At 43.8% G+C, this 23,041-nt stretch overlaps 1 protein-coding gene across 3 annotated transcripts in view; it reads right to left on the reverse strand.

Moving 5' to 3' along the window:
• The window catches only part of aff2 (AF4/FMR2 family, member 2), a 535,365-nt gene that overhangs the window by 498,259 nt on the left and 14,065 nt on the right, over nt 1-23,041 (reverse strand). The window lies entirely within an intron of this gene.

The following is a 23,041-nucleotide window of genomic DNA, read 5'->3' on the forward strand; positions in this document are numbered from 1 at the left end:
TGGAAGTATATAAGGCGGAGTTTGCTTGAATCAGTAAGGGAATCAAGGCTTACAAGGAAATGTCAACAAGTGGATTTAGTCCATTTTTCTTGCCTGCTCTCCAGTACATCCACTCCACTCTGCAAGTCAGCTGCTGTACTCTGTCAGAGACTACTAGACCAATCTTTTGGCTAACCTGCCAGGCAAGCAAAAAGTATATTCAAGGGAAATAACTCATTTTTACATTGGGCCTGATTCCACTCCCTGGTCAAATTAAGATGAAGTAATCTGGCCTAATCGAGTCAGCCCTATTGAGAAGTGATAGATTCCAATAGCTGGACTGATCCTTTCTGATTAGCTAAAACTGGAAGACATTGCCAATTTACCACACGGGAATTTTAAGTCTCATGGTTTTAGGTACAGAGTTTCCGAAACCGAGCAACATGATCACAAATCTCTTGAGCAAAGTGTCAAACACACATAGAGCAGTCCAATGGTTGACCTGCCTGCTTAGGCTTACTTAATGTTGTCTGATCATGAAAACCAAACACCAAAGAAATTGGATCAGAGCAACAGTTTGAGGGATTCATTGCCTGAACCTATTCCACCATTCAGCTACACATCTGATCTGCATCTCAACACCTCAACATCCTAAGCACTAATGTCCTGAAACTAGGAAATACCCAGCAATTTCAGTTTTGAAATTGACCTCCCAGCCTCCACAGCTTTCCAACAGCAGACTGCTCCAGGTAGTAACTGCTTTTGTGATGAGCTGTTTCCTGAGATCATTCAATCTTACCACAAATGAAAGGATGATATAGAAGCAGAAGAGTGTTGTTGAATATTATGTATTTTATTCATTCATAAGGTATGGGCATCACTGGACAGACCAGAATTATTGCCCATCCCCAATTACCCAGACCAGGTAAGGACAGCAGTTTCCTTCCCTAAAAGACATTTGTGAACTAGTTGGGTTTTTTCAACAGTTGAGGCTGTTTTTTTATGACCATCATCAGAATCTTAACTTTAGATTTTTATTGAATGCCAATTCCACCAACAGCCTTGGCAGGTTTCCAAATTAATAGTCTCATGGTAATACCATAAGGCCATCACCTCATAAGTTGAGGTGTATGTGCATTACCCTCATTTGAACATGTTTCAAACTGTTGTTCACTTACCCGGCAATCCAAAAAGACAGCAATTGTTCATGGGCATGTTCAACTAAAATTGGCATGGACTGAAACCAGGTGACCACTGAAGAACAGCCAATGTTTGGAAGTAAATGGCACATGAAAGCTAGTTGTCATACAGGCTTTCTGACCCAGATTTTATATATATTTAATGATCCTTCCACTGTAAGAATTAGTGCAGGGTGACCCTTGGTAAAAAATTGACCATTTACATTTTATAAATGACGTTACCTGGAATAAGGTATCAGTGAAGTATTAAAAATGATGTGCACAACTTTAGCCATTGGCCAGCTATCTATATCCATTTTTAAGTGGCGTTAGCAATCCATCTCTGGATTCAAGTTCTACTCCAAGACCTGAGCACAAAGCCCAGGCTGACATATTCTGTACGTGACTGAAAGAATGCTGCATTGTCAGGGGTATCATACTGAGGCCTCAACTACCCTCTCAGGTGGATGTGAAAGATCTCAGGTCACTATTGCATAGAAGCGAAGGGGAGTTCTCACCAGGCAATATTTACATATCAGAGTCAAGATTAGAGTGGTGCTGGAAAATTACAGCAGGTCAGGCAGCATCCAAGGAGCAGGAAAATCGACATTTCAGGCAGGAAAGGGCTGATTCCTGATGAAGGGCTCCTGCCCGAAATGTCAATTCTAATCTTGACTCTAATCTCCAGCATCTGCAGACCTCACTTTCGCCTAATATTCACACATCAACCAATCTTACAAAAATAGATTTAATGAGCATTATCAGATTTCTGCTTTGGCGACTAAGTTGCTGGTTTGCATTACAACAGTGCACTGAATTTTATGGAACACTCTATTTCAATTACCTCCAAAAATAAAGTCAGTATTAAGACTGATGCATCAAGAACTCAGCTGCCACTTTTCAGTGGAAGCAATGTCAATTTGCTAAGGGCGAAGCGGCCCATATGGTCAACACCACCTTCAACACTCAGTCCCTCCACCACCCCCACTCAGTTACAGCAAGGTGTACCATGTGCAAGATGGACTGCAGGAAATTACCGAGGATCCATCAACAGCACCTTCCAACACCCGCACCAATCAACCACACTGCCTTGTGCCCCAATATTTCAACTCCCCCTCCCACTCAGCCGAGGACATGGAGGCCCTGGGTCTCCTTCACCGCCGCTCCCTCACCACCTGACACTTGGAGGAAGAACGCCTCATCTTCCGCCTCAGAACACTTCAACCCCAGGGCATCAATGTGGACTTCATCAGTTTCCTCATTTCTCCTTCCCCCACCTCACCTCAGTTCCAAACTTCCAGCTCAGCACTGTCCCCATGACTTGTCTTACCTGCCTATCTTCCTTTCCACCTATCCACTCCCCCCTCCTCTCTGACCTATCACCTTCATTCCCACCCCCATTCACCCATTGTACTCTGTGCTTCCTTCCCCCATCCTCCTCCCTGACTTATCACCTCCAACCCCACCCCCCACTCACCTATTGTACTCTATGCTACTTTCTCCTCACCCCCACCCTCCTCTCATTTTTCTCTCCACCCTTCAGTCTCCCTGCCTCTATTCCTGATGAAGGGCTTTTGCCCAAAACGTCGATTTTCCTGCTCCTCGGATGCCGCCTGACCTGCTGTGCTTTTCCAGCACCACTCTAATCCAAAATCTCGTTTCCAGCATCTGCAGTCATTGTTTTTACCTAAACTCATGAACTCTAGCATCCACAAGGACCGAGGCAGCTGATACATGGGGAAACCAGCAAGATCCTCTCCAAGCCACTCACCATCCTGACTTGGAAATATACCGCCGTTCCTTCACTGACACTGGGTCAAAATCCTGGAATTTAATTCCAAACCACACTGTGGTTCGGAACTCAGTTTAAGGAAACAGCTCATCATCACCTAGTGAAGGGTAATTAGAGATGAGCATTTAATGCTAGTACAGCTAGTGATTGCAGAATTCAGTGAATGAACTTTAAAAATTGGTGAAGTCTTTCATTCCAATCTGAAGAGAAAGTTCCACTGTCGAGAGACCCCAAGGCTAATCTGATTGCCCTGCAGCTTTACAATCTCAGTGTCACCAGGTCCATGCTGTGGCCACAGCTGGAACTACATGCAAAGCCTGAAGAAGAATCTTTGGGGTTGCGTCACACCAAGTGGGAAAGGTGACGGTGGAGAGGGTTTGGGGTTCAAAAGGTTGCAAGGGAAGGGTTAAGGAGAGCAATGCCCTTTGGGCAGATGTGTCAGAGGGGCACAGAGGAGCTCCTGAATCTTGCTTGGCACCCAGCCCACTAAAAGCTGGATGCTCTTTTAACAAACTGCTTGGACCGCTTGTGACACCTCTGCAGCCATCACAGTCTGAGGTGGGACCTGAATCTCAAGCTTTTTAGCTTAGGGGTTGAAGAGCCATCACTGTGCAACAAGAACCTTGGAGAGGTTACATTAGATTACTTACAGTGTGGAAACAGGCCCTTCGGCCCAACAAGTCCACACCGCCCCGCCAAAGCGCACTAAGACAGCATGGTGGCTCAATGGCTAGCACTGCTGCCTCACAACGCTAGGTACTTGGGTTCATAGTCCACCCTCGGGTGACTGTCTGTGTGGAGTTTGCACATTCTGTCCGTATCTGTGCAGATCCCCTCTGGCTGCTCTAGATTCCTCCTAGGGCACCAATGACGCGCAGCTTGGGTGGGCTAGCTGTGCTAAATTGCCTGGGCTTGGCCATGGGGAATGCAGGAATATGGGGTGAGGGGGGTAGATCTGGGCGGGATGCTCTTTGAAGGGTTGTGCAGACTTGATGGGCCGAATGGCGTGCTTCCACACTATAGGGATGCTATTACTGAATTGGCAGCTGAAGAGCCTCAATGTTTGGGAGATTAGCTGAAGTTTTCCCCGCTTCTGTAAAACGGGAGACACGTGACCTTTGCGAAGCGCTCTGTGCCACCCTGAGGCTGCGGAAGGCGCTACACAAGTGCAAAGAGCTTCTCTTCTTTGGCGTGGAGAAATCGGGACAGAACGGAGGGTTACAATGCCCCGTGGTGAGGGGACGTCAAGTCAGAAATTGCAAAAGACATGAAATGAAATGAAATGCAGTCCTAAGTATTTTTTAAAAATGTTCTACGGAACTTCATGACATGGTCAATTCAGGGAGATAAACAGAGCAATTAATTTGAAAATCTAAAACAGACGCGTGCGACATTTCTTTGGAATTATTCTGCAAGGTTGATGCACAAATATAGTCTTAAATAACAGTGCAAAGATAAATATCCTGGTGAGTCAGCCAGTTGTCTTTTCTTACAACAACATTGAATATTTAATTCCGCGACAATTTGCATAATTAAATTACAGCACGCTCGATAATTTCCAATCCATAGAATTTTGGAGTAAAACAGAATGCTTGTCACCTGAACAGTCTACATCTTGCTGACTGATTCAATTTTCATGTTGCACAAAGCATTAAGAATTTCACTGCCCTTAGCTTTTGAATCTGTGCCGATGCCGAAGTGTTCAGTTCCACCCGCAATGTATAGTTCGGGGACAAAAAAGTAGAACGTTTCAATCGGCAGTGCTGCTCAGAAAGGGACGAGGTGGAAAAAAAGTCGAAACCTTGTCACAAATATTCGAATCAATTTGGAACACCCGGCAGTCATTAAACAGACAAACAGTCGCCATGCCTCCATTTCCCTGTGAACCACTTTAAAGTTAGTTCCTGTCTGATCCGTTATTTACTATATAAAGGCTGAGACACAACCCCTGCTATCTATCTATCTATCAAGCAGCTCCCCTGAGTGCACCTCAAGCCCAGAAAATGGACAAGAGTCATCCTTGAGGAATTAAATATAAACTTTGCCATGTACAACACAGACGTGTAAAGTCGAGATCCATCCAATGAAATGGTGTGCGTTTCTCTTCCTGATCTTGAAACATTTCTGACAAATACTGTGTAAAAATATTGCAGATGGTGTAACAAAATCGTTTCGCCCAATGAGGCAGCTTTTTTTAAAAAAAAGACGGTGGCTTAGCGGTTAGCCCTGTTGCCTCACAGCGTCAGGGACCCGGGTTCGATTCCAGCCTGGGGCAACTGTCTATATGGAGTTTGCACATTCTTCCCTGTGTCAGCGTGGTGCTCCGGTTTCCTCTCACAGTCCAAAGGTCTGCAGGCTAGATGAATTAGCCATGGGAAACTGCACCGTAGTGGTCAGGGATGTGTAGGCTAGGTGGGTTAACCATTGAAAATGCAGGTTTACAGAGAATGGGTGGGATGTTCCCCAGAGGGTTAGTATGGACTCAGTGGACTGAATGGCCTGCTTCCACACAACAGAAATTCTATGGGATGTGGGTGTTACTCACTGAGCCAGAAGTTACTGTGCATCCTGTTACAAATGACTGGCATTTTGCAATATGATACTCCATGGGCATGTCAGACGACCAAGCACAAAGGTACACAGTGACAATGCCTCCAGGAATTGGAGTTGGCAGCTAACACTGACCTAAGACGTTTTGGAAAGGTCCCAAAATCAGGGCTGAATCCATAGCTGGGAAGTCCAATGATGGTGGGACTCTGACAAGCAGTGAAGGTTGGAGAGAACAGACAGCAAGAGGTAGAAGGCAGCGATTAATCAGGGGATCATCAAACCTGGAGGGACCAAGGACTCAGTGGAATATCACTTTGTTTCCCAAACTTCAATTTGAGGTTGGAAACCGGTTGTGAGCAGTCAGTAAGTGGTGGGAAGAGGATGAGGCGATGCATTCGAACAAGGGGAACGGGTTTGAGCAATGATAGAGTCATGGAGTCATATAACAGGGAAACAGTCCAACCAGTCCATGCTATCGATGTTCCCAAACTAAACAACCCCCACCAGCCTGCACTTGGCCCATATGCCTCCAAACCTTTTCCATTCATGAACTTATCCAAATATCTTTTAAACATTGCAACTGTCCCTATATCCACCACTTTCTCTGGCAGTTCATTCCACACAGGGACCACTTTCTGTGTAAAAGATTTGTCCCTCATGTCTTTTGTAAATCTTTCTCCTCTCACCTTAAACATGTGCCCCCTAGTTTTGAACTCCCCCACCTTAGGGGAAAAGACCCCTGTCATTCACCTTATCACCCTTATGAATTTTCAATTCTGGACCCCAAGTTTGGAAAATGTGAGTTTCTTGCCGAAGTGGTTCAGGCATAACAGCTGAGAGAAATGCACTGAGATGTGGGCACTCACTCAGAATGCAAGTGAGACCTCCTCTCTCCAACAATTAAATCCTGCAAGTGACACTTCACATGGCAGTTAGAAGGACTCAAACAAACGGGCATGAGAAGTACAGAGCCAATGTTGGCGAACATTCCATGCTGACAATTATAGCCTTCAATCTGAAACACAAGCAAATCCATCGCTGAATAAAATGGACTGGCGTTTGAATAAATCTGCAAGGCTAATGACGTGAGACTTTTCTTGAAAGTGCCTCCCTGGAGACGTTCTTGCAGATTTGACAAGGAAGAACAGCCAGGCAGAAAGGAATAGGCAGATCACATTGTGCTTTTGGAATGCGTGAACACTTCGAGTGATTACAAACACCATCAATTAACGAATGGAAGAAATCTTCACTGCTTTTTCTGCATTGTAAACAAGAAGAAACTGTGAAGTCTGACACTCATGAAGGAATATTATGGTAGATATCAAATTCTGTCTTCAGGCATACATAACCCTCAGTGTTACTTTCAATTATCTAATGTTTCTGCTTTCTGGAATCCCTTCAGTGTGGAAACAGGCCCTTCGGCCCAACAAGTTCACACTGACCCTCCGATGAGTAACTCACCTGATCCATTTCCCTCCCCTATATTTACCCCTGACTAATGCACCTAACCTACACATTTTTTTCAGATTTGATTTCCTACTGTGTGGAAACAGGCCCTTCGGCCCAACAAATCCACACCGACCTTTCAAAGAGTAACCCGCCCAGACCCATTTCCCTCTGACTAATGCACCTAACACTATGGGCAATTTAGAATGGCCAAATCACCTAACCTGCACATCTTTGGACTGTGGGAAGAAACCGGAGCACCCGGAGGAAACCCACGCAGACACGGGGAGAATGTGCAAACTCCACACAGACAGTTGCCCAAGGCTGGAATTGAACCTGGGTCCCTTGTACTATGAGTGCAGCAGTACTAACCACTGAGCCACCAAGCCATCCCTGAACAATATGGGCAATTTAGCATGGCCAATTCACCCTAACCTGCACATCTTTGGACTGTGGGAGGAAACCCACGCAGACACGGGGAGAATGCGCAAACTCCACACAGACAGTTGCCCAAGGCTGGAATTGAATCTGCATCCCTGGTGCTGTGAGGCAGTGATGCTAACCACTGAGCCACCATGCCACCCATAATAAACTATTACTCATAAATAAAAATATTTTGTAGTAAAATATTGCTCCATCTTACTGCTGCTGAACTCACAGCCCTTAAGATGCTAAATAATGAAACCTTAGAATCAAGAACCTTTATTTGCAGAAATTAATTTCATCCAAAACTCAGCTGTCAATATCCTATCTCGGTCCAAGTCTGCTTCATCTATCAGCCCTGTGCTTGCTGATTTGCACTGATGCCTGGATCATTGCATTCTCGATTTTAAAACTCTCATTCCTCCGTCCATGGCCTCACCCTGAGCTTTTTGACCTTCTGGATCTCTAGCCTCCTCTAATTTTGGTTGCATTTTCAGGCCGTACTGTTGGTGAATATGGATTCAGCCATCCAGGGCTCTGAGGGAAAAGAAAGGTTTGCATTTACTTAGCACCTTTCACAACCATTGGACAATTCAAAGTGGTTCACAGTGAATGGAACTACAGTAAGATAGGAAACACAGCGACCAATTTATTCACAGCACAATCAGCAAAGTGATAATGAACTGATAATCTCTTCTTTTTTGTGATTCTGATTGATGGAATAGCACCCCGGGCCCTATTTTTGGCATAGTGACATCTGACCTTCTCTAATTAACCAGGGAGAGTGATGGGGCCAACAGAGTCCTCTCCAACTCTATAACTCACTTTCCACTTTTATAATGCTCCAACAGGACTTCAACCAGGCTTTTAGATATCTGCCCTAATACCTCCTTCTGTGGTTCAGCCTCAAACTTTATCTCCAAGAACTATTAGAAATGCCTCAGAATGTTTAACCAGTTAAAGGCCAATTACTTACAAGTCCATCTTATAAAAATCATTACCTCAATCCTATTATTGTTACTTGGACATTTATCAAGGGCATAGCCAATAACATATAGTTTGGAAATCTGCTTCATAACAAAATGAAGAGGTAGTCATGATTTGGAGGTGCCAGTGTTGGACTGGCGTGTACAAAGTTAAAAATCACACAACACCAGGTTATAGTCCAACAGCTAGTGCTTCCAAATAAACCTGTTGGACTATGACCTGGTGTTGTGTGATGTTTAAAAATGAAGAGGTGCAGAATACAACTGAAAAATTGTTTAATCACTTTCATTTATCCATTTTGCTTTTCTGCAATTATTTTGCTTAAAAATTCAGGGGATTTCAAAATTGGAGAAAATAGTTGTTTTTCCACTTTTATCACCCAATATTGTCCCTGAGCCCAGATGATATACATGCACACACATTTATAAAAGGGATGGGTAGACCAGATGATCCATCATAGAGTTGTTGAAGTGCAGCAAGAGGCCATTCAGCCCATCATGCCTACACCAGTTCCATTACCTAGTGCCAATTTCCTGTCTTTCCCTCACATCCCTACGCACCATTCCTATCCAAATATTAATGCAAAGTCATCTCAAATGTCTCAATTGAACCTGCCTCTGCCACACTTCTCGGCAATATATTCCACAACCTAACTACTCGCTGACCAAAAAAGTCTTTCCCCACATCGTTTGAACATCACAAGTGAAGCCACATGAAGAACAATGTTGTTGAGAAACATATGATTAAGATTTGGTCTGCACAATCTAACATGTCAGTTGTTACACATTCAGAAATAAGCTTCAAAGGGGCATTGGATAAATACCTGAAAGAAAACACATTTCTGGGATACGGGCAAAGATCGGGGTGTAGGATTAGCTGGACTGGAGCATTGGAGGCTGAGGGGTGAACTTACAGAGGTTTATAAAATCATAAGTGAGACAGATGGGGTGAATAGCCCAAGGTCTTTTGCCTAGGTTGTGTGAGTCCAAAGCTAGAGGGCATAAGTTAAAGGTGGGAGGGGAAAGATTCAAGGAGGACCTGAGAGTGAGCTTTTTCATGCAGGGGTGGTGCGTGCATGGAATGAGCTGCCAGAGGAAGTGGTGGAAGTTGGTACAATTACAGCATTTAAAAGATATCTGGATGAGTACATGAATAGGAAGCGTTTAGAGGGATATGGGCCAAATTCTGGCAAATGGGACTTGGTCAGATTTGTCGACGTGGATGAGTTGAACCAATGGGTCTGTTTCCATGCTGCACATAAGACCATAAAACATAGGAGCAGAAAATAGGCCATTCGGCCCATCGAGTCTGCTTCGCCATTCAATCATGGCTGATAAGTTTCTCATCCCCATTATCCTGCTTTCTGTCCATAACTCTTGATCCTTTTGGTACTCAAGAATCTATCAATCTCAGTCTTATATACACTTAATGACCTGACCTCTACAGCCTTCTGTAGCAATGAATTCCATAGATTCCCCACTCTCTGGCTGAAGAGGTTTCTCCACATCTCCATTCTAAAAGGTCTTCCCTTTACTCTAAGGCTGAGCCCTCTGGTACAAGTCTCTCCTATCAACAGAAACATCTCTATGACTCTGTGCTCATAAAACCAGCTGGTATAGATATAATAGGTTGAGTGCCTTCCTACTGCACAGCAACATTTTAACTCTTTAGGGAAAGAGAAAGCAATAAATACTTTGAAATAAAATCACTTTCAAACCCCTCAGACGATCAAACATATCCAAGATATTAATTAGGTCTTTCTTATTTATTTACCCCTTGGATTTTTGTGTGTCATAAGCTAGACCTGCATTTATTGCCCATCCCTAATTGGCCTGGAGATGATGGGAGCATGCTACCTTTGTAAACCTCTTTGGAAATGTGGTGTAGATGCACCCATAGTGATACTAGGGAGGGTATTGCAGGATTTTGACCCTGTATCCTTGTCAGGAACTGGTCCCATGCTACACACACACACACATACACACACCCTGACATGTCACTATATGTTAATACTAAGGTAAGAAAAACACCCAGACATGAAGGGATGTGATATTTTCCATTTCCTGTACCTAGAACACTGACATTCTTTTTTCAAGCAGATTGTTAAGTGAGTGCAATTTGTGCAGTATCATGCTCAGTCACGCACAGCACTGGAGCATCTAAATTAACACTCTGTCTGCGTATTCAGGTGAAACTCTTGTGGTCTCTGGGCAGCTTTCAAGAGCACAGTGTTCTCCAAGTGTCATTAAGCAACACCAGCAAAACATAAACCATCAAATCATTCATACACTAACTGGGGAATCTCACTGTTCACAAATCAACTCCCAAATCTCTATATGTAAAGGGAAGGGAACGACTCCCAGTCAAACAACACAAATTTCAACCACAAGGCATCCCAAACCACTGTATTCTGGATGAAGTACTTTCTGAAATGTAACCACTGTTGGAATGTAAGAGGCTCAGCAACTCATTTACACACAGCAAGATCCCACAAATATTTACACAAACAGATAATTGGTTTCAGTGACGTTGGCTGGGGTGTAAGTATTGGCTCTGATGTCAGAGATATTCTTCACAAAACAGGTTGGGATCTTTTACATCCACCTGAGAAATCAAACAGTTTAATGTCTAATTTGAAAGGTTTGTACATCTGACAGTACAGCACACCCTCAGTACTGGCACCAAAGGTTTGCTTGGTTCTGCAGTGAAGTTTGAATCTCCAATCTATTGGCTTAAAGGAAGCATATGTGCTTCTTGATGTGAGTTACATCAAACAGGGTGCTTTATCTGATGCAGTAATGACAAACATAAGAAATTGGGCATGGATAGCATGGTATGGAAGAATCCAGCAAATGTTTATATCCACTAACAATTACAAACAAACATTACATTCCTTAGGCACAAGTGACTTAACTAATATTACACGATTAAATTATTACAGAATAGCTTTGAGCATGCTTCCAGTAGCACATTATTCTTGAGTGATCCTGGGTTACTCGATTGTCTTGTTCCTTCTTCCAGAATGCATCACCTGTCATTTACCAGTGTTAAACTCCATCTGCCCAATTGACCAATCGTCCTGTAACGCAAGACATTCTTTTGAACTGAGACCATTATAACTGTAGGTCACATCCTATGATGCTGTGGTGAAATCATGTGCATTTCTGTTAAAGGTATACTGACCATGAGACATCGCACTGAGCCAAGCTGCCAACTATATAAGGCAATTATATCTGACAAAAATCTCAAGAGGTTTTCATTTCCAACAATCAACCTATATATACCTAGCCTTCAGAATGTTAACACTACACACCATCTCTCCTCAATTCATCATGACAAAGACACATACAAGTGTCATCAAAATAAACAAAGAAGTTTAATATTAATGGTGCAGTTGATATTATTTATATGGGTTTCAGCAAAACCTTTCACAATGACCATATGGGATGATTGATAAAGAAGATAAAAGCACATGAAATCCAGATTTAATTGGCAAGTTGGATCCTAATTAGGCTAAATGGTAGGAGACAGAGGTTGGTGGTAGAAGGCTGTTTGTGTGACTGAAGAGCAGTGTCCAGTGGTGTACTAGAGGGACCAGTGCTGAGTCCATATTGTTTGTGATATATATTAACAAGATTGAAAAAAATGTGGAAGTAAGTTTGTGGATGATGCAATGATTGACCAAGTGGTTGACAGTACAGAAGAATGTCTTAGGTTACAAGACAATTGGTCAAATGGACAGGTCGCTGGCAGATGGACTTTAACCCTGATAAATGACAGGTAGGTGATGTATTTTGGAAGAAAGAACAAAACAAGTGAGTGCTCAATGAACGGCAGGGCACCAGGCAGCTCAGAGGAATAGAGGGACCTTGGAGTGATTGTCACAGATCCCTGAAACCAAAGGAGTAGCCATGGGCACCCGCATGGGCCCCAGCTATGCCTGCCTCTTCGTAGGATATGTGAAACAGTCCACCTTCCGCAGCTACAGTGGCACCACCCCCCACCTTTCCCTCCGCTACATCGATGGCTGTATCGGCGCTGCCTCGTGCTCCCACGAGGAGGTTGAACAGTTCATCCACTTTACTAACACCTTCCACCCCGACCTCAAATTTACCTGGACTGTCTCAGACTCCTCCCTCCCCTTCCTAGACCTTTCCATTTCTATCTCGGGTGACCGAATCAACACGAACATTTACTATAAACCAACCGACTCCCACAGCTACCTAGACGACACCTCCTCCCACCCTGCCCCCTGTAAAGACGCCGTCCCATATTCCCAATTCCTTCGCCTCCGCCGCATCTGCTGCCAGAAGGACCCGTTCCAATACCGAACAACCCGGACGGCTTCCTTCTTCAAAGACCGCAATCTCCCCCCAGACGTGGTTGATGATGCTGTCTACCACCTCTCCTCCACTTCCTGCTCCTTCGCCTTTGAGCCCCTCCCCTCCAATCACCACTAGGACAGAACCCCACTGGTCCTCACCTACCACCCCACCAACCTCCATGTACATCGTATCATCCGTCGTCATTTCCGCCACCTCCAAACGGACCCCACCACCAAGGATATAGTTCCCTCCCCTCCCCTACCAGCATTCCGAAAAGATTACTCCCTCCATGACTCCCTCGTCAGGTCCACATCCCCCACCAACCCAACCTCCACTCCCGGTACCTTCCCCTGCAACCGCAAGAAGTGCAAAACCTGCGCACACACCTCCCCCCTTACTTCCCTCCAAGGCCCCAAGGGATCCTTCCATATCCGCCACAAATTCACCTGCACCTCCACACACATCATTTACTGCATTTGCTGCACCCGATGTGGCCTCCTCTATATTGGGGAGACAGGCCGCCTACTTGCGGAATGTTTCAGAGAACACCTCTGGGACACCCGCACCAACCAACCCAACCACCCCGTGGCTCAACACTTCAACTTCCCCTCCCACTCCACCAAGGACATGCAGGTCCTTGGACTCCTCCATCGCCAGACCATAGCAACATGACGGTTGGAGGAAGAGAGCCTCATCTTCCGCCTAGGAGCCCTCCAACCACAAGGGGTGAACTCAGATTTCTCCAGTTTCCTCATTTCCCCTCTCCCCACCTTGTTTCAGTCCCAACCCTTGAACTCAGCACCGCCTTCCTAACCTGCAATCTTCTTCCTGACCTCTCCGCCCCCACCCCTTCTCCGGCCTATCACCCTCACCTTAACCTCCTTCCACCTATCGCATTTCCAATGCCCCTCCCCCAAGTCCCTCCTCCCACCTTTTATCTTAGCCTGCTTGGCACACTTTCCTCATTCCTGAAGAATGGTTCATGCCTGAAACGTCAATTCTCCTGACCCTTGGATGCTGCCTGACCTGCTGCGCTTTTCCAGCAACACATTTTCAGCTCTGATCTCCAGCATCTGCAGTCCTCACTTTCTCCACAGATCCCTGAAGGCAGGATAGGTCAATAGGGTAGATAAGGACACTTGCCTTTATCAGTTGTGGGCATAGGTTATAAAAGCAGGGAGGTTACGCTGGAGCTATAAAAGACAATGGTTAGGCCACAGCTGGAGTACTGTCTACAGTTCTGGTCTCCACAAGAAGGCTGTGATTGCATTGGTGGAGGTGCAGAGGGAATGCACAAGGATGTTGCCCTGTTTTGAACACTGTAACTAGGAAGAGAGGCTAGATAAGCTCAGGTTGTGTCCTTTGGAGCAGAGTAGGTTAAGAAGAGACCTAATAGATGTGTCTATGGTGACAAGAGGCATGGAGGCTGCACAGCTGCTCCTCACAGTCAAAGGCTCAATAACAAGGGGGTGTAATTATAAGTTGAAATGCACGTGGTTTAGAGGGATTTTGAGGAAATTATTTTCACCCAGAGGATGAAGGGGTCTGCACTGCCTAAGACAGTGACTGAAGACAAAACAAAAACTGCAGATGCTGGAATCCGAAGTAGAGAAGCAGGAGGCTGGAAGAACACAGCAAGCCAGGCAGCATCAGGAGTCATAGAGTCATAGAGATGTACAGCATGGAAACAGACCCTTCGGTCCAACTCGTCCATGCCGACCAGATATCCCAACCCAATCTAGTCCAACCTGCCAGCACCCGGCCCATATCCTTCCAAACTCTTCCTATTCATATACCCATCCAACCGCCTCTTAAATGTTGCAATTGTACCAGCCTCCACCACTTCCTCTGGCAGCTCATTCCATACACGTACCACCCTCTGTGTGAAAAGGTTGCCCCGTAGGTCTCTTTTATATCTTTCCCCTCTCACCCTAAACCTATGCCCTCTAGTTCTGGACTCCCAGACCCCAGGGAAAAGACTTTGCCTATTTACTCTATCCATGCCCCTCATGATTTTATAAACCTCTATAAGGTCACCCCTCAGCCTCCGACATTCCAGGGAAAACAGCCCCAGCCTGTTCAGCCTCTCCCCATAGCTCAAGTCCTGCAACCATGGCAACATCCTTGTAAATCTTTCAAGTTTCACAACATCTTTCTGATAGGAAGGAGACCAGAATTTCACGGAGGGGGAGAAATCGACAATTCATAGTTCTTCAGGACTGGGGGTGGGTGTATGGGGAGTTGCAGATAAAGGGGATGGCGGGACGCAGGGTGGTAAAGTAGGGATAGGTGAAGACAGGTAGAGGATACAGCCTGGTTAGTCAATGGGAGGAATGAATCTAGTTGATGGCAGGAAGCAGTAGAAGGGATGGATAGGAGGTGGGAAGGAGCCGAGAGATCGGGAGGGAGGTTATTTGAAATTGGAGAACTCAGTGTTGAGTCCTCTGTGCTGTAGGCTGCCCAGGCGGAAGATGGGGTGTTGTTCCTCCAATTTGCGGTGTAGTTCGTTGTGGTAATGGAGAAGGCCAACGATGGTCATGTCAGAAAGGTAGTGGTTGGAGGAATTGAAATGGACGGTTACTGGGAGATCCGGTTGACCTCTGCAGACCTGGCTGTGATGCTCGGTGAACCGTTCCCTCAGTTTATGGCAGGAAACCCTACAGTTAAGAAGGTTTTGGACAAGCACTTGAAAGGTCATAACATTCAAGGACATTGGTCAAGTGCTGGGGAGTGGGATTGGTATAAATTTAGTGTAGATTTTGTCGGTGCAGATTCGATGGGCTGAAGGGTCTCTTTTGTGCCGTCTGTTTCTATGATGATTCTATGAATAGTATGGGAATCACAATAAATGAAGGCAGAAACTCAGCATGGATACACGACTCTGCTGAGGAAGAACTTTCTGATAGAATCTTAAAGCATAGCCATTGGACTTGTAATTTGCCAGGTCATTAAAAATTACCTACTTATTCTTTCTCCTTTGTCTTTCTGTACACCTCCGCAAAGATTTGCGTGCATGTCCCATTCCGTTTTGGAAGTCAGGATTGGATTTTCTCTTTGCCTGATTGCTCTGAGCCTGAGCAAATTACCATTTTGCCCCCAAAAAATGTGTGTAAATGAGAAAAATGGGAAATGTCAGGAAAGTGAGGTGGAAGGAAAGGTGGACAGATGGGGAAATCGGAATAGTCAGAAAGGGAAAAAGGCAAAAGGAGGGGGGAGGGGAAAGAGCCAAAAAAGAGAAAAATAGCAAAAGGAAATTGGAGAAAAGACCAGATGACCAGAAAATATAGGGGCAGAAATAGGCCATTCAGCCCATTGAATATTCTGTGCTGTACAATGCGATCATGGCAGATTTGATAATCTCCAACTCCACTTTCCTGCCTTTACTCCATAACCCCTGATTCCCCTACTGATTAAAAAGCCCTTTCTCTCTTGGCCATGAATAAACTTAATAACAGCTTCTACAGCTGCCTGTGGTCAAGAATTGCAGATTCACTATTTGATTTGTTTTGACTTGATTTAATTTATTATTGTCATCTGTACATGAGTACACTGAAAAGTTTTGTTTTGTGTGCAGTACAGACAGATATTACTATGGAAAGATCATAGGGTGATAGAACAGAGTGGGGAATACAAAGCTACAGTTGCAAAGAAGATGCACAAAAAGCAAGATCAACATTAGACTTGAAATTTGAGAGATTAGATTATTTACAGTGTGGAAACAGGCCCTTCAGCCCAACAAGTCCACACCGACCCTCCAAAGAGCAACCCACCCAGACCCATTTCCCTCTGACTAATGCACCTAACACCATGGTAATTTAGCATGGCCAATTCACCTGACCTGCACATCTTCGTGGGAGGAAACCAGAGCACCCAGAGGAAACCCTCACAGACACAGGGAGAATGTGCAAACTCCACACAGACAGTTGCCTGAGGCAGGAATTAAACTCAGGTCTCTGGCACTGGTAGGCAGCAGTGCTAACCATTGTGCCGCCATGCCGATCCATTCAGAAGTCTAATAACAGCAGGAAAGAAGCTGTTGGTTCGTGTATTTAAGGTTTTGCATTTTCTGCCTGACGGAAGAGATTATAACCTGGGTGGGATTGATCTTTGATGATGATTACTGTCTGAGAGAAGAAATTCCTCCTCATCTCTGTCCTAACTAGGTGACTCCTTACTCTGAGATTATGCTGTTTGGTCCTAGACTCCCCCAAAAGGGGAAACCACCTTTCCTCATCAACCCAATCAGGTCCACTAGGAATCTTATGTCTTAATAAGGCTGACTTTCATTCTTCTGAATTCCAATGAGTACAAGCCCAACCTACTCAATCTCTCCTGATTAGACAGTCCCTCCATACTTGGGATCTACCCAGTGAACCTTCTCTGGACTGCCTCCAATGTTAATATATCTCTCGTCAGATAAAGGAACCAAACTGTTTACAGTGTTTCACTCGTGCCTCATGTATTTCAGTAAGACATCCCTATTGTTAAACTTGATTCCTTTTGAAATAAACGTCATGTTTTGTTTTCCTTCCCTATTATCTACTGAACTCGGATGCTAGCTTTACGCAAGAGGGCTCCTAAACTCCTCAATGAATAGCATTCTGCAGTCTTTCCCAATAATATTCAGTGCCTCTATTCTTCCTGCCAAAGTGTGTAACCTCACATTTTCAAACATTATATTTCATCTACTAAGCTTTTGCCTTCTCACTTAACATGTCTATATTGCTCTGTACACTCCTTGTATCATCTTCACCATTTGCCTTCCCATTTACTTTTGTATCATCTGCATGCTTGGCAAAAGGACATTCCATTTCCTCATCCAAGTCATTAATTTACATTGTAAATGACTGTGGCCCCAGCACCGCTCCATCTTGCACTCCACTAGTTACAGAATGCCTCCTAAAAATGCCCCTCCTTGTCACAACTCTGTCATCTACTAGTTAGCTAACCTGCTAGTTATGCTCATATGCTACCCCGATTGCCATTACCTTGTTTAGTAGCCTAACATGTGGCACCTTTTCAAACACCTTCTGAAAATCCAAATACATTAAATATACCATTTCCTATTTAGCCATCCTGCTTGTTATCTCATTAAAGACTTCTAGTAAATTTGTCATAAATTCTCCCACATGAAGCTATGCTGATTCTGCTTGGTCATATTGCATACTTCTAAATTCTCTGCTTTTCTATTTCTATAATAGACTCTAACATTTCCCCAATAACAGATGTTGAACTAACCGGTTTATAGTTAGCTGCTTTTTGTCTCATTCCATTTTTGAATACAAATGTTATGTTGGCAGTTTTGTAATCCTCTGGGAATTTTCCAGAATTTAAGGATTCTTGGAAGATTACTAGCACTGCATCCATTATCTCTGTAGCTAGTTCTTTTAATATCTGAGGATGCATCCCATCGGAATCAGGGGACCTATCAGTCTTCAGCCCCATTAATTTTCCTAATATGGATGTTTAAGAAAATGCTTTGCATTTATTTCCTCTCCTTTGTTTGTAGCCATGGAGACTGGGATGGACAAAGTCAGAAGTCACATTAGATAACCTGGTGTCATGTGACTTCTGACTTTTCCCCCTTGATTGATCTAGAATATTTGGTTGGCATGAGTTTGGCCAAAGGGTCTATTTCCATGTTGTAAATCTCTATGACTCTATTTTGTACTTTTGGAATGCTATCAGAAGCAAATACAATGATGACTGATACAAAGTGTTTACTCATCTCCTCCACCATTTCTGTTATTGCTTCCCCAGCCTCAAAGGGGCTAAAGGAAGGTAATAGAGATAAAATGAGGAGATATGAAAAGGAAGAAATCAATGTTAAATTTTACATCTGCCAACATGGATTTAAAACTTTTATTTCAAGATTAAGTTCTTCACCTCCAAAGATAAATAGTTTAAGATTGGAACTGATTGTTGATAATATTAGTAAGCAAACACTTAAAATGTTTGTGCAACTATTAAGAGGCATCTGCCTGATCTTCATCTCATTTATTCTGAAAGAACAAAAAGGGGATAGGTTCAACATTGGACCAGGGGTCCACTGCAGGATTGCAACACTGTAGCAACAGTGCACATAAAATCCTCCTCTATTTTGTTCCTAATATAAATGATTTAGAAATGAACACAATCTAAATATGAAGGAAAGTATGATCCCATTTAAAATCACAATTTGTTTTATTTACTACTATACATTATCTAAATAAAACTGGGGCAGTCCGTCTTAATATCACAAGATTAACAAAGTAAATCTCCCTAAACTCAACTAATCCAGAACCCGCAGAGCAATTACACAGCAGTAAACAACACTAATTCGACTCAAACGTTCTCCAAACAACTGAACATGCAATTCTTAAGTGCACTGAAGCCTACTTTCAGAATATGACAATGAATGATTTTGCAACAAAGCAGTGTGCTGTTTACAACGAATTACATGGAATTTACAGCACTGAAGCAGACTATTCATTCCAACTGGTCCATACTAATGTCTATATGCTTCATGGAAGCTTTCTTTCACCTTGTTTTAGAATTAAAATTAGCATGAGAATTAGCCATTATTGTCACATATACTCAATGAGTATAGTGAAAAGTTTATACGGCTCTACTTATAATATCAACTTAATTACAAAAGGTACCTAGGCAAAAGCTTCTTTAGTTACAAGACCTTAGACAACAGAGAAATAAAATGTTCAGCATTGCAGAAATAAACGTTTAGAACACAGGCCATGCTGGCACCTAGCTTCCAGACTGTACCTTGCTCTGACGCCCATGCCGTCCTCCCTTGTATTCAACCACATTGCAATAAATATCCATGGTTTCCATCTTGACTATCCTATTGGGCAGTGCACTCCACATTGTCATCATTTTTTTTTAGATTAGATTAGATTACTTACAGTGTGGAAACAGGCCCTTCGGCCCAACAAGTCCACACCGCCCCGCCGAAGCGTAACCCACCCATACCCCTACACCTACACCTACATTTACCCCTTACCTAACACTATGGGCAATTTAGCATGGCCAGTTCACCTGACCTGCACATCTTTGGACTGTGCGAGGAAACCGGAGCACCCGGAGGAAACCCACGCAGACACAGGGAGAACGTGCAAACTCCACACAGTCAGTCGCCTGAGGCGGGAATTGAACCCGGGTCTCCGGCGCTGTGAGGCAGCAGTGCTAACCACTGTGCCACCGTGCCGCCCATGGAAAGAAGGAAAGAAATTCCTTCAGAATTCTATAGTTCTTTGTTACTATCGCCCCAACATTTTTTTTCCTGACAGTTGGAAACCTCTTCCCCACAACCAATAGGAAACTCTTCCCACACATGGAAATCAGTCTCTTTGAAATACCTGGATTAGTTGAGTTGAGGGAGATTTACGTTGTTAATCTTGTGATATTAAGACTGACTGTCCCAGTTTTGTTTGAATTATAAATAGTAGGAAATGAAACACATGGCGATTTTCATAAAGAGCTGCAGGTGCTGAAGATGTAAAACGAAAACAAAAATTGCTGGAGAAACTCAGCAGGTTTGGCAACATGTATGGAGAGAGAAACAGAGTTAACATTTTGAGTCAATTGAGTTTCTGAAGAAGAGTCACTGGACTCAAAATGTTAGCTCTGTTTCTCTCATCACTGATTGCTGGAGTTTCTCCAGCGATTTTTGTTTTAATAAAATTCATCGAATCTCTACAGTGTGGAAACAGGATATTCAATCCAACAAGTCTACACCAATCCTCTGAAGAGTAACCCACCGAATCCCATTCTCCTACCCTATTGCTCTTCATTTACCCCTAACTAATGCACCTAACTTATGCATCCCTGAACACTATGGGCAATTTAGCATGGGGGTCAACATTAGAGTGGTGCTGGAAAAGTATAGTAGGTCAGGCAGCATCCAAGGAGCAGGAAAATCGATGTTTCGGGCAAAAGTTTTGCCCATAACTTTGATTTTCCTGCTCCTCAGATGCTGCCTGACCCACTGTGCTTTTCCAGATCCACTCTAATCTTGACTCAAATCTCCAGCATCTGCAGTATCCACTTTCACCTCGCAACTTCATATGACCAATCCACCTAACCTGCACATCTTTGGATTGTGGGAGGAAACCGGAGTACACGGAGGAAACCCATGCAGACACGGAAAGAATGTGCAGACTCCACACAGGCAGTCACTTGAGGCTGGAATCAAACCTGGGCCCCTGGCGCTGTGAGGCAGCTCAGTGCTAACCACTGAGCCACCATGCTTGAAATTATGTTCTTTTAACAATTGAAGAGTAGATTCCCAAACAGAGGGTTTGAGAGCTCAAAGCTGAGTCTCAATTCTTCCCTTTGGAGGTTCTGAGAAGATAATATTGACAAGTTCTGCCTGAAATTGGTTGGTGGTGGAGTACGCATCAAGTGCAATATCAGCACATCCATGCCAGGAAGAAACAAATTGAAACCATCGCTACATTGAAGAAATGCAATTTCACTGGTCAACCAAAAAGGATAAGAAGAGCACATACCCCTGAACACTGTCACCTCATAATTCTCCTCCACAATCCTGACCTGGATATGTATCATCTAACCCCTCATCATTAACAAGGGATAAAGGGTTACGGCTCTCTTGTTAATGATAAGAGAGTACCTGATACATATCCTCCACTTCCTCGGAGTGGAATTGAGTCCAGACTCTCCACGATCTTACTGAATAGCAGAAAAAGCTCAAAGGGTTGAATGACCCACTCCTGCTCCTAACTTTTAGATGACTTATCATTGGATCAAATTCTTGGAACTCCTTCCCTGAGAGCACTATGGTTGCACAGACACCACAGGGACAGCATTGGTTCAAGATAAATGCCAACCATCAACTTTTGAAGAGAGGTATGGTGTTACACTGATCATACCACCAACCTAACCACCCAGGGACCTGCAGAAATTGTCCCATATACTTGAACAACATTCGAGGAATTTAAGGTTTGATTTGTTAGAATTAAATTTCTTAAAACTGGAGCTCAAAGTAATGATGACTATCAAACTATTGTGAAAAGTTAAAACCCCATCTGATTCACAATCATGCTTAGGGATGGTAATCTGCCATCAATACCCCATCTGACCCCGGAAAGTGAAATAAAAAGCAAAAATGTTGGAAATACTCAGAACATCGGCGGAGAGAGAAACAGAGCTAATTGTCCCGATCAATGGCCTTTTGTCAAAACTCAGAAAATGTAAAAAGAAAGGAAAGTAAAGAGGAAAAATAATCAGTTCTGTGCAGAGAGGAAGGCAGGCAAGATTAAATGATGAAAGGGATGAGATAAAGCAAAAGGGAAGGTGCTGAAACAACTAAAGAAACAATGGATGGAAGCTATAAATGGGGGAAGCAGAATTACTGACAGTTGTGACTGAAAATAAAAGGGGCAGTGATTATGTGTCTGAGGTGATTGAAATTAACATTATCTCCAGAAAAAGTGCCTAGTTTAAGGACAAGGTGCTGTTGGGTTTTATTGAGATAGTGTAAGAGGCTAGTAAGTATGGAGCCTGAGAAATGTGAATGCATCTGAGACCAGTTTCTGAAATAGGCGAGCAATGTCGCTCACTGGTCTTCAAGGAGCAGTTCATTGGAGAGGTGGTAAATGCTGGTCATGCATGGGACATTCGCATCCTGGAAATGAATTTAAACTCATAAACATGAGCAGTAAGAACCAGCATTGTTGGCAACATCCCATTCCAAGAATGAATCTAAGCAACTGAGGGCAGACTGAGTGAGCCAGAGGGTGGGATGTGATTTTAAGCAGGCCTTGGAGAAATACCAGAAAACTCCCCATTTACCCAGTACTCTCAATACAACTGAATTGTAAATGCTACACTGTGGCTTGGAGTTTTAGGCAAAAGAGAAGTCTAGTCTTTGAGGTTAAATTAAAAGCAGATGTAAGGCCTAGGGAGTTGTAGTAATGTCAGTGTAAAGGTACCAAGAAACCCCTGTACTTTGCACCATTAATTGGGGAGGAAAAATCACAGCATGTGCATAAGTCTGGAACTTAATACAATGGCAGATCAAAATATTCAATTCCGTCCACCTGGGTGACACTGCATGTTGGTGAGGTATGTGAGTTATCAACGAGGTCACAGATAAGAACAATCTGGTTAGCGTCACTAGCTCAGGCCATAACTCAAACTTAATTCAGATGATAATTACCAGACCTGAAGCAATTACTCTGTAGATAACTGCGTCAACTGTTAGCTGCTCTTAGAATGATGGGTTACAATCTTCTAGCACTCAACTCAGCACATGTTCTCACTGCAAGTGCTCACACCGTTAAGAACAGGACTTATCTAAACAAATAAAGTGACAAGAAGCAATGCTGCCACTGGTTAATGTAGCG

This window comes from Chiloscyllium punctatum, chromosome 25 (assembly GCF_047496795.1).
Source record: "Chiloscyllium punctatum isolate Juve2018m chromosome 25, sChiPun1.3, whole genome shotgun sequence".
In the NCBI taxonomy this organism is placed as follows: Eukaryota; Metazoa; Chordata; class Chondrichthyes; order Orectolobiformes; family Hemiscylliidae; genus Chiloscyllium; species Chiloscyllium punctatum.